The sequence below is a fragment of the Bufo gargarizans genome, chromosome 3 (genome assembly GCF_014858855.1).
Source record: "Bufo gargarizans isolate SCDJY-AF-19 chromosome 3, ASM1485885v1, whole genome shotgun sequence".
NCBI lineage: Eukaryota > Metazoa > Chordata > Amphibia > Anura > Bufonidae > Bufo > Bufo gargarizans.
Window position 1 is genome coordinate 568558975 of NC_058082.1, and position 11478 is coordinate 568570452.

At 40.9% G+C, this 11478-nt stretch overlaps 1 long non-coding RNA gene across 1 annotated transcript; it reads left to right on the forward strand.

The window, feature by feature from the left end:
• Positions 1-2783: 2783 nt before the first annotated feature.
• LOC122933288 lies at positions 2784-11476 on the forward strand. The gene is made up of 3 exons (XR_006388411.1): positions 2784-2987; positions 8945-8991; positions 11357-11476. It is a non-coding gene; the product is annotated as an uncharacterized LOC122933288 (long non-coding RNA).
• Positions 11477-11478: the final 2 nt, after the last annotated feature.

Consider the following 11478-nt stretch of genomic DNA (forward strand, 5'->3'; position numbering starts at 1 on the left):
AATAAACCTTAAGACATGACTTGGATATTAAATAATCTAGCACCTCAACTGCAGACAGCTGTTTCAGGGTGATTGCCCCTCATCAGTGCAGAGCAGAGTGTACTGGCTTAACTGGGTGAGAGGCCTGTGTCTGGGTCAGGGGGGAACTAACTCTCCTTAGGGAAAGAGCACCTTAGGGTACTTTCACACTAGCGTTTTTCTTTTCTGGCACTGAGTTCCGTCAAAAGGGCTCAATGCCAGAAAATAACTGATCCGTCATATCCCCATGCATTCTGAAAGGAGAGCAATCCATTCAGGATGCATCAGGATGTCTTCAGTTCAGTCATTTTGACTGATCAGGCAAAAGATAAAACCGCAGCATGTTACTGTTTTATCTCCGGCCAAAAAAACTGAAGACATGCCTGAATGTCGGATCCGCCATTTTTTTCCCATAGGAATGTATTAGTGCCGGATCCGCCATTCAAAATACCGGAATGCTGGATCCGTCCATCAGATCTGCGCATGCGCAGACCGAAAAAAAGGTAAAAATAAATAAATGTCGGATCCGTTTTGCCGGATGACACCAGAAAGACGGATTCGGCATTCCAATGCATTTTCTGACTGATCAGGATCCTGATCAGTCTTACAAATGCCATGAGTTGACATACCTTTTGCCGGATCACTCGGATTCCGGCGACGGAACTGCTTGCCGGATCACTCTGCCGCAAGTGTGAAAGTACCCTTAATCAGTGTGGGGAGACTTATAGGCCATACATGCTCCTCTGGAATTCTGGGAGGGAAGGGATGCAAATGAGATCTTACCAAGCTCTGCCTCTAATGACACTAGATGTAAGGCAGCTATCCTATAAGTCAATGTTCCGCTCTTAAAATAAGCCTTGAGACATGACTTGGATATTAAATAAGCCAGCACCTCATCTGCAGATAGCTCTTTCGGGGTGATTGCCCCTCATCAGTGCAGAGCAGAGTGTACTGGCTTAACTGGGTGAGAGGCCTGTGTCTGGGTCAGGGAGGAACTAACTTTCCTTAGTTAAGCCAGAACTCTCTGCTCAGCACTGATGAGGGGCAATCACCCCGAAACAGCTGTCTGCAGATGAGGTTCTGGCTTATTTAATATCCAAGTCATGTCTCAAGGCTTATTTTAAGAGCTGAACATTGACTTATAGGATAGCTGCCTTACATCTGGTGGCATTAGAGGCAGAGCTTGTTAAGAACTCATTTGCATCCCTTCCCTTCCGGATTTCCAGAGGAGCATGTATGGCCTATATTTTACAATGTAAAATATGATTTTTTGCCATTTTTCAAGTGGTCTTAAACTTTTGAACAGGACTGTATGAACATGGGACTATCACAGATGCTTTCAGCAGCCAAGCGCACATGTAACGGGTCAGCCAGTTTCATAGGTACAAATCTGCTGACAGATGCCTTTTAAACACTTTACTGACTTGTTATAGCATCATGGGTTGATTTTTAATTTATTAAGCGCTAAAGCTGGCCATATAAATTAGATGAATGTCGGCCAAAGCCACTAATTTCAGTAGGACTAGCTGTAAAACCAATGTGTATGGAATTAATTCCCTAAGAGAAAAAGACCCTTAAAATGACAGTATTTATTAATAATCATTAAAACCCAATGCCCAAACTATGGTTAGGATACAATGCCAGTCCATCATATACAGATACAAATTAGATGACGAGGTGTAGTGAGGAACGAGTACGGGGTCACCAGGGAGGGAAAGAACTTACCCTAAGTATCACCCTATCGTGCCCCTCAGCCCAGAGATGAATCCTGATGGTGGAGACTCTCTGTCCTCATGCCTCGACTGTTATGCCCTCGATACCCCTAACAATAAAGAGAAAAAGACCCCCCAGTGATCCCGACTCGTTTCCCCTAACAGTATGGGTTGCTCAGGGGGTAAATGTACAGGGTCTATGTATCACATCAAAGAAAATGGGGGAAAAAAAATGCCCCAAATAATCTGGCATATTTAGATACTGGAAAAATCACATACTATATCAGATAATTAAAACGTAATGGCCAGACCTGTCTGAAAGGTACATATTATATAGAATGAAACAAAGAGTGGTAAGGTTATGGCAATGACAGATAAAGGACCAATATAGGACCAGACATATCTCACATAGTCATGAGTTCACCAGGTTTCTGATATATGGGCTCCCAGAAACAAGATCACACCACCCCTTACAGATGCCAGATGCTGTGGGCATATGCATATTTTTTTGCCTTTTTTTTTAAACACACAAAGTTCAGATGATGGCTGTAAGAGTATTTTCAAACACAGTGAGCACTTTTTTTTTCACTTGTGCATTTTTTGGGCCCTTGGCGTATTTTTCAGCATGCAGTCTTTTCTGGTGGTTTCCCATACACTTCTCTATTGTCAATCAAAACGTGAAAAACATGCATGACTAAATGTTTGAACAAAAAAAGTCACAGAAACATTCTTGTAAAAAATGCATGTGTGAAGGAAGCCTTATAGCAATAACATACCCTTAATTCCTATGTAAATCTACAGATAACACATTGTGATATATTCTCTCTGCTGTACAGTATTATCAGGAGGAGGGCAGGGGTAATCTATTTCCACAGTTTACACAAGACAACCCCTGTGTGGCCTGCTCCACCTTTTGTTAATGATATGTAGGGAGGAGCACTCAATGGGGACTACATGCTGGTCATGTCTTTTCCTTGCCAGGGACCACAGAGAAGATTTATGGAAAGTTCTTCTGCAATGCTTGAGCCTGTTTGCTATGGAGTACCACACATTATTATTTCTATTATCAACCAGGATTCAAGACTTCTTCATTTCAAGTACTAAACTGAACATGGATTAAAATTCATCACTGAGAGCAAAGAACAAAATACAGAAAAACTTTAATTGTATTGATTAACAAGCAGCAGTGAGTGAGACAGAAGGAATTTCACATCAAGATTTGCTTCCAAAGAAAATGTTCTGGAGAGACCATGTGAGGTAAGAATTTACTGCAAACTTCAATCCTAGGCGTTGAATGCCTAAAGCATACAGAATATTTCATGTAAGGTCTACAGCATTAATAAATGAGTACGTTGATATGAGATTGGCTTCTTAATTATGTTGTAAGCCACACACTGCCATTTCTAGATTCAATTACATTTTTTTTTGTGAGAAATTCTACTTGTAATATTGTAATAGTGGACTGTTTTATACTTTGCAGCACTGCACTTTCTGGTAGGATTTTATTTATTCAAACTTTTGTATACTATTAGTTTACGTATATAACTATTCTTTATTAAAAACATAATAAAACTTTAATAACAGCATCAATATGCAGTGCTGGGGTCCTAATCCAAAGGGGGGTTTCTACCAGGCAATGCTCTCACGCTCCAATGTGCTGATAGATTGAGGGCTCATGCACACAGGCGTATTTTCTTTCCATGTCCGCTCCGTTTTTTGTTGCGGACCGTATGCAGAACCATTCATTTTAATGGGTCCACAAAAAAAATGGTAGTTACTCCATATGCATTCTGTTTCTGTATGTCCGTTCCCCGCAAAAAAAAATAGAACATGTCCTATTAGTGTCCATATTACGGACAAGGATAGGACTGTTCTATTAGGGGCCGGCTGTTCTGTTGTCCAAAATATGGAATGCCTACGGATGTCATCCGTATTTTCTGCAGATCCGTTTTTTGCGGACCACATAATACATACGATCGTGTGCACGAGGCCTAACTTACATTGCTATGGGCATGTACCCTTAGAAGCCGCCATCTCAATTTCGGGAGAAAAAGCGTTTTTTTCTGGCAAATTGATTGATGCCATAACGGACTACATTATAGTCGTCATTGGTGTCAAATCATAAAACGGGTGCCTCTTTCTATTCTTTTTTTTTTGTTGTTGTTCTTTTCTTTTCCTAAACCGGAACAGAAGACTGGAAGATAGGCTACGGTCACATCTGCGGCCTAACGGTACGTGGAACTGTTCACTGCATTACTTTTTAAGTACATAAAAAGTCTGTCACCTCATATCTCCCTGCATGGCGGATGACAGAGCCTCTCTGGGCACAATCTTAATTTCATGAAGTATATTTTATCTTTTAGAGCACAGTGCGGCAGTGGAACATTCGGCGCGGCTCAGGAATGTTTTTTAAACACTGTGGGAATCTACAGATTTGGATGTCAATTGCTACATTGAAAATGTCAATTTCCAATTAGGAGAGCTCTCAGTGCGGCACACAGATAGAGGCCGGAGCGGAGCCTAGAAAGCGGCCAGGAAGAAGCAGGGAATGATTTGGTATTGATGTTTGCCGAGACAAAATTACTCTGTTAAGCGGGTGGATAAAAACAATTAACTTTTCTGCCAAATCAACTGTGCTGTGCTCTCATGCTAATGCTAATTGTTTCAGAGTTTTCCTAGAACACTGTGTTAAGAGCCACACTTTCCGATAGAGTTTTGCAATGACCTGTAAATATAGCCCGGGGCTTTTAAGATTTTCATTTTCACACATGACTGCACGAGTAAGACGCTGCAGCGCAACCCTCCTTCCGTTTCATTATATACCTCTCCTCTCCAGGTGCCTGACTTGCCTTTTGCTGCTTTTCTATTTCATGTTCCTTTATCAACCTGATTAAATGTTTCATGGCCAAAGCTCTAGCAGGTTGACATTATAGGCCTCGATATTTTGGGATATCTAATTATTGATGATTACCATAGCTCCGGAGTGGCTGCTACATTTTATTACTGATGTGTTTGCCTTAGGGAGAAGGGAATGGGACGAACGTTAGGTTCCCATATACAGTCAGTTGCTTGAATGATTCCAGATTAGGAGTTCATTCAGGCTTATAGAAAAGGAAAAGCATGAAATTCTATCAAATATTTCCCACACTGTTTAGGTGATATACATATATATCCCTATGTCCTAAGGCCGAAGTAATCCTACACACTTGTTATGTAGACCGGGATGTACACACATGTTCCCGCTAAGATACCAAATACTAAGATCATTTATTGGCTATCCACTACAGAAAGAATACATTAGAGCACTGTAGAATGTATAGAGAGCTTCAGTAGAGCACTTATTTCAAGCATAGATGTTGCTGGCAAGATTTATTAACCGCTTCATTACCGGAGTGTTTATCCCCCTTCCTTACCAGGCCAATTTTTCTGTTGTAGCAATGGGTCTATCTAACTGCAAATAACTGATTCATTTCTGAGCCAGCCTACATGAATTTGATATTATTTTTCACGGGACACCTTAGAGCTTTCTTTTCTGCCATTAGATGATGGATATAATATTTAAAAAAAAACAACTAAGGAAAAACTGAAAATTATATTTTTCTTTTCTTATCAATTTTTCTTTTCTGACTATTACAAAAGGTTTCAAGGCAAAACATTTTGAAAATGGATGCTATTTATGTAATTAATCTACTGGCTGGGACAGCCGCAAGACTTCAGAACACTGGAGTGCATTTTGGATTTTGGTGGCCTATTTTTCTATTGCTGACAGCTATCTTTTTATATATACACACTTACACAGATAATGATATGAATCCCTGATGACATCTCCCTTGTGTACAACTATACAGCTATCTATGTATACACACTTACACAGAAAATGCTATTAATCACTGATAATACCTCCCCTGTGTAAAACTATCAGTGACTGACAGCTATCTATGTATACACACTTACACAGAGAATGCTATCAGTCACGGATAACACTTCCCCTGTGTACAACTATCAGACTTACACAGAGAATGTGATCGGTCACTGATAACACCTCCTCTGTCTACACTTATCAGTGACTGACAGTTATCTATGTATACACACTTACACAGAGAATACTATCAATCACTGATAACGCCTCCCCCGTGTACAAGTATCAGTGACTGACAGCTATCTCTGTATACATACTTATACAGAGAATACTATCAACAGCTGATAACACCTCCCCCGTGTGCAAGTATCAGTGACTGACAGCTATCTATGTATACACACTTACACAGAGAATGCTATCAATCACTGATAACACCTCCCCTGTGTACAACTATCAGACTTACACAGAGAATGTGATCGGTCACTGATAACACCTCCTCTGTCTACACTTATCAGTGACTGACAGTTATCTATGTATACACACTTACACAGAGAATACTATCAATCACTGATAACGCCTCCCCCGTGTACAAGTATCAGTGACTGACAGCTATCTCTGTATACATACTTATACAGAGAATACTATCAACAGCTGATAACACCTCCCCCGTGTGCAAGTATCAGTGACTGACAGCTATCTATGTATACACACTTACACAGAGAATGCTATCAATCACTGATAACACCTCCCCTGTGTACAACTATCAGACTTACACAGAGAATGTGATCGGTCACTGATAACACCTCCTCTGTCTACACTTATCAGTGACTGACAGTTATCTATGTATACACACTTACACAGAGAATACTATCAATCACTGATAACGCCTCCCCCGTGTACAAGTATCAGTGACTGACAGCTATCTCTGTATACATACTTATACAGAGAATACTATCAACAGCTGATAACACCTCCCCCGTGTGCAAGTATCAGTGACTGACAGCTATCTATGTATACACACTTACACAGAGAATGCTATCAATCACTGATAACACCTCCCCTGTGTACAGCTATCAGACTTACACAGAGAATGTGATCGGTCACTGATAACACCTCCTCTGTCTACACTTATCAGTGACTGACAGTTATCTATGTATACACACTTACACAGAGAATACTATCAATCACTGATAACGCCTCCCCCGTGTACAAGTATCAGTGACTGACAGCTATCTCTGTATACACACTTACACAGAGAATGCTATCAATCACTGATAACAGCTCCCCTGTGTACAACTATCAGTGACTGACAACTATCTATGTATACACACGTACACAGAAAATGCTATCAATTATTAATAACACTTCCCCATGTACAAATATCAGTGACTGACATCTGTCTATGTATTCACACTTACACAGATAAAGCTATCAATCACTGATAACACCTTACCCCATGTAGTAAGAGCTATTCATTTAGCTGGTCTTAAGTTAGAAAAAGCAGAGATATAAATCTAAAAACTGCTTGTTTCTAGGGGTTATCTTCACTGCTGCAATCAGTGGTGGCCGTGCTTACACACTATAAGAAAAAGTGCTGGCCACCACTGCTGAATTACAGGGTAGTCGTAACCATGGAAACGAGCGGTGTGTAATGCAATTTAAGAATAGGTGAGTCCCGAGCTACTTGAGAAACCTTGGTGGGGTGCTCGGACTCAGACATGTCCTCCACAGTAGGATATGTTGGCTAATCTCTCAATTTTAACATCAGTATGAGGGTTTAGTAAGGCCGCAGAGTGCAACTGTCTTTGCAAATGTTATTATATTGTTATATTGGTTATCACATCTACATAATTGCTATCTTGTGTAGGATGTCTATTGTGGTTCACTGCGGGCATCCTCCACTGTATGCATTTTTGCTGGGGATTGCCATTAACAATGGACTACAAGTGCAGGATTTGCTCCCTTATATACACATGCACAACTGCATATGGGTTTGAGCATTTCCTGCCTGTTTAACACCACACAATTTTTTCAGTTGGTTTGTATATAGAGATTCTTGGAGGTGTATAAACTCCAATTTAAATGTGCCTGTTTTCCATCTACAGGCCACATTTAGGTGCACCTGTGAGGCCTGGGCCATATCAGCCAGTCTTGAGTGGGACTCGCAGACTCCTCCCTCCTCCCATTGCAAGCATGGCTACATGCTGGAGGTAACTAGTGAGCTGTTTGTGAGTCGGCCTCATGCTCCTGTAATTTGCCCACTGGCTCCTGGTATTGCCCATACGGCTCAGATAGGAGAGTGTTAGGTCCCGGGCTACTTGAGAAACCTTGGCACGGTGCTCGGGCTCAGACATGTGCTACACCGTAGGATATGTTGGCTAATCTCTCAATTTTAACATCAGTTACGAGGGTTTAGTAAGACCGCAGAGTGCACCTGTCTTTGCAAATGTTATTATATTATAAGAATAAATCCAGCCAGCAAAGGAGGCAATATGGACAATCGCAATGCCTTGTATTAACCTTATCTACATGATAAATGCCATTTGCTGAAGTTAGAAAAACCCTTTAAGACTACAATGTAAATTTAAAACAGCATTAATAAATGTGGCTCTGTGTTTTTACAGCATTGAAAAGCATAGCCTGCCATATTATCATATACAGTTCAACTTTATAACTTTATGCCCAAAACTGTAGCCTAAAAAATGGCCTCTGAATATTATGATACTATCACTTACAAGTTACTGAAAAATAATAATAACCCTGCTGGTCCTCTTTGAACAAACGTATCATGCAAGGTCTAACATGTCTGCTGTGGACCTATAGCTTAAGGCTACTTTCACACCTGCGTTCGATGCCGATCCGTCTTGTATCTGCACAGACGGATCCGCACCGATAATGCAAACGCTTGTATCCGTTCAAAACCGATCCGTCCTGACTTACATTGAAAGTCAATGGGGGACGGATCCGTTTTCAATTGCACCATATTGTGTCAGTGAAAACGGATCCGTCCCCATTGACTTACATTTTAAATCAGGATAGACCCGTTTGGCTCCGCATCGCCAGGCGGACACCAAAACCGCTGCAAGCAGCGTTTTCATGTCCGCCTGAAAAGCGGAACGGAGACCAAGCACAGCCAAACTGATGCATTCTAAACGGATCCTTATCTATTCAGAATGCATTGGGGCTGAACTGATACGTTTTGGACCGCTTGTGAGAGCCTTGAAACGATCTCACAAGCGGACCCAGAAACGCCAGTGTGAAAGTAGCCTTACATTTTGGAAAGTTCTTCCGGTTTGTTGTTATGGAGGGTCATGACCCTTACACTGACTCATCTTGTTTTCTCTTTGTTTATTAGGCTCATTGTGTTAACATTTTCACTGTTGGCTTGCCATTTTAGAAGAGGTAAGAGTCTTTATTTCTTCACTTGTCCTTTACTAACGGTTACTGATTTCCTTGAATATCAACATTATTAAGCTATTTCAGTAAATGTATAAAGGCTAAAGGTCCCTTTACAAGGAGCGATGTAGAAGCAGATTGTCCGGAAGGAAGTGTTCCTTCCCAACAATCTGCTGATCGCTAGCGGAGGAGTCCGGTGCATTTACATGTATTGATCTTCTCCAGATTATGGGGAGGAGCGATCGCTAATGCCATTGCTCTTTTCCATACAGACTCAATGTTTCCTGGCAGCAGATCGTGCTGAAACAAGGGAAACAAGGATTTTTTGTGCTGCACAAACGATCTAATAACCTGTTTCGTTCGTTCATTGGCTGTGCAGTTACACCACCAGATTATCGTTAACAAGCGTAGCTATGAACATTTTTAGCAGTGGTATGTTTAATTCTCGGTCCTTAAGATATTTTTGAGTAACTATAATAGGCACCAACAGATTCGGAATGGCCAACCTTAGTATTTGTATCAGTACATTGCAGATAGCTGTCAACCAAGTGCTTATTTGGCTGATGGCTATCTGTCTTGCCCACCAAGCTTGCATGTGTTCTGAATGGACAGCTATGGCTGCTTATCTCCCTTAATAACAAAATGATCAGTCAGGTTGAAATCCAACTGCCCAATCCTTCTCTCCCCTGAAGGTGAAGAGTCTGGGAGGCCTTACATGTCTGGCCCTGAGTTTAGGTTTCCTACTTGTTAGTGCACATGAAAATGAAAATAAAAAGTATATAAGAAATCTTAAGAGTCATTTGCACTGTGGATTTCATGTGTGAATTTCCAAATCCATGTGAGAAGTCTTAATGCTCTCCAAAAGCGAAACAATGTACAAAACATTATAATCTGATACCTTTTGATGGCTTACTAAAATACATGATGTTTAGCTAGCAATTAAAAGGTATGAAATTACAATATTTTATATTGTTTCTCTTTTCGAGAGCATCAAGACTTCTCACTACTGGCTAACACGGTACCAACCCTTTTTCTTTTGACCAAATCCATGTGGAATCACCATCTATAAAGTGGGTGGGAAGGGGTAGCAGTAATCGAGCCATAGGCACATTACCCCAGAAATCTACTCTAACGCCCGGCTGGGATTTGGAATGCCAGTCTTTAGTAAAACCCCCCTATTAAGTGTGTAGTTTCTGTTGTCATTAGTCTAGTGTTTATGGCCAGCTCAAAGGAGTTGTCTGACCTTGGAGTCAAAAACTTTTATTGTCCAGACCTGACCCTGAACTTCTGAATATAAAAAAATAGACAGCTTATGGTCCACCTCTGCTCCATTCCTGTCTTTATTCCGGTACTTGTAGGACCAGGAAGTGGTTTTCTTTCAAGACCGCTGCAATCACAGGCCTTATCAGTCACATTGGCTTGAATTTTAAGTCACAGCTTTAAGGTACTATTCAAGCAGATTTGACTGCTGAGGTCTGTGATGGGCAACAGTGGCTATGGGAATAAGCCACTTCCTGGTCCAATGAGTACCAGAATCAGCCAGGAATGGAACAACGATGGGACCACAGGCTGATGAGTCTGCTTTTTCTTGTTATGGGACACAAGTCCAGATTATAGGGGTTGTTGGCTTCAAGTCTCAAAGATCTCATGCACATCTCTGGAAAGGGTCACACAGTCTTACAGTTCCACACTACTCTGCATGCCACTGCATGATGACTCTGTAAAGTATGATATTACAGAGGAAGTCTTTTCTGGAAGTGATAACTATGTAATGTGGTATCTGATGGCATAGTTTTATTTCTGTTGGTAAGAAACTTACCTAGGGATATCACTGATGCATAGCTGGATGTTTACATGTGCGTATTATTCTTGTATTTGTCATACTTCAGTCATGCCTTTAACGCAATCCATAATTAGTATATTGGACTATTATTTGCAGCAATATATGAGTGGTGGTGCACATAAGGAGTCCAGATGGCAGTTTTTTTTTTCTACAGTCCCCACTGTAAGGGTTTAAAAGCTGTGTTGAAATACATTGTCAGGACTCTTGTGCATGCCCACAGGAGTCCTCTCTATTATGTTGGCTTGGTACAGCAATCCAGACTGTGTATTTCAGCACAGCTTTGAGTGCTGACAGTGGGAAGACAGGGGCAGTAGAAATAAAAAAAATAGAGTTCTGAACTACTCATATGCAGTCCTATTCTTTACTAAAGATAATAGTCCAGATTTGAGGAGACAGAGTCCCTTTAGCCTTTAAAACGATGTGAACACTTGCTTGTATTACTAAAAATTACTGAATATATGCCATAGCTCCTTGCACCAACAATCGTGAATAATGCTTGAAAAAAGGTTTATTTTTTTTTATTTTTAGCAAGAACACAGGAACAATCTGCAGCCATTACCAGAATCAGCTTACATGCAACAGCTAAGCCTCAAGGAGAAAATGATAGCATAGCCATGGATACATTGCTAAAAATCAATGGGAGCACCAGA